The sequence below is a fragment of the Chrysochloris asiatica genome, unplaced genomic scaffold (genome assembly GCF_000296735.1).
Source record: "Chrysochloris asiatica unplaced genomic scaffold, ChrAsi1.0 scaffold00191, whole genome shotgun sequence".
NCBI classification, from domain to species: Eukaryota; Metazoa; Chordata; class Mammalia; order Afrosoricida; family Chrysochloridae; genus Chrysochloris; species Chrysochloris asiatica.
Genome location: NW_006408709.1, coordinates 2531066 through 2532872, shown reverse-complemented (window position 1 = coordinate 2532872; position 1807 = coordinate 2531066). Strand labels below are relative to the sequence as shown.

At 50.4% G+C, this 1807-nt stretch overlaps 1 pseudogene; it reads left to right on the top strand.

The window, feature by feature from the left end:
* Window positions 1–233: 233 nt before the first annotated feature.
* Window positions 234–1347, top strand: LOC102828729 (annotated as a pseudogene).
* Window positions 1348–1807: the final 460 nt, after the last annotated feature.

Below are 1807 nucleotides of genomic sequence, written 5' to 3'. Positions count from 1 at the left end.
TTTTATTGGCTCAGAAAGCCTCATCTTTATCCTAAGAAGCTACTGGTAGATTTGAACTGCTGATCTTTCAGTTAAGAGCCCAGCTGTAATCCACCACATTGCCAGGGCCCCATGGAAGCAGCAGTCAAGAAATCAAATGAAGGAGTGGAGCCCGCGTCCATCCTGTGAATACAGCCCTCTTGCTGCTGCATAGTCGTCACCGCTGTTTCACACTTGCCACTTCCAATCTCACTATGGATGATGATATCGTTGTGCTAGTGGCAGACAATGGCTCCTGCATGTGCAAGGCCAGCTTCTCAGGTGACGACGCTCCCCGGGCTGTCTTCCCTTTCATCGTGGGGTTCCCCCCGCATCAGGGCATCATGGTGGGCATGGGCCAGAAGGACTCCTACGTGGGGAATGAGGCCCAAAGCAAGAGAGACATCCTGACGCTCAAGTACCTCATGAGCACGGCATCGTCACCAACTGGGATGACATGGAGAAGATCTGGCACAATACCTTTTACAACGAGCTGCGTGCTGCTCCAGAGGAGCTCCCTGTGCTGCTGACCAAGGCCCCCCTGAATCCTAAGGCCAACCGTGAGAAGATGACCCAGATCATGTTCGAGACCTTCAACACCCCCACCATATATGTCGCCAACCAGACTGTGCTGTTCCTGTATGCCTCTGGCCGCACCACTGGCATTGTGATGTATTCCGGAGATGGGGTCACCCACACTGTGCCCATCTATGAGGGGTATGCCCTCCCCCATGCCATTCTGCGTCTGGACCTGCTGGCCGGGACCTGACAGACTACCTCATGAAGATTCTCACGGAGAGGGATTACAGCTTCACCACCACAGCTGGAAATCGTGCGTGACATTAAGGAGATGCTCTGTTACATCCCTCTAGACTTCGAGCAGGTGATGGCCACAGCAGCTTCTAGCTCTTCCCTGGAGAAGAACTATGAGCTACCAGATGGGCAGGTCATCACTATCCGCAATGAGCGATTCCGCTGCCCAGAGGCTCTCTTTCCTGGCAATGGAATCCTGTGGCATCCATGAAACCACCTTTATTTCCTTCATGAAGTGTGACATGGACATCCGTAAGGACCTCTACACCAACACAGTGCTGTCTGGTGGTACCACCATGCGCCCAGGCATTGCCACAGGATACAGAAGGTGATCACAGAGCTGGCGCGCAGCACCATGAAGATCAAGATTATTGCTCCCCCTGAGCGCAAATACTCTGTGTGGATTTGTGGCATCCATGAATCCTGGCCTCGCTCTTGACTTTCTAGCAGATGTGGATCAGCAAGCAAGAGTACGACGAGTCCGCCCCCTCCATCATCCACCGCAAATGCTTCTAGGCGGACTGTTCTTAGTTACGTTACACCCTGTTCTTGACAAAAACTTAACTTGCGTAGAGACAGAGAGAGAGAAAAAAAGATGAAATTGGCATGGCTTTATTTGTTTTGCTTTTTGATTTTTTGTTTGTTTGTTTGTTTGTTTGGCGTTTGACTCAGGATTTAAAAACTGGAACGCTCAGGGTGACAAGCAGTTGGAGCGAGCATCCCCAAAGTTCTACAATGTGGCTGAGGACTTTGATTGTACTTTTTTTTTTTCTTTTAAATAGTCATTCCAAATAATGTGCGATGCCATGTTACAGGAAGCTCCTGCCTTCTCAAAAGCCACCCTGCTTTCCCCTAAGGAGAAAGGGCCCAGTCCTCCCCCACCCCCTCCAGATCTACACAGTGTGGGGGGTGGGAATCCACAGCATTGCTTTTGTGTAAATTATGTAATCCAAATTGTTTAGAACAATCTTCCTCC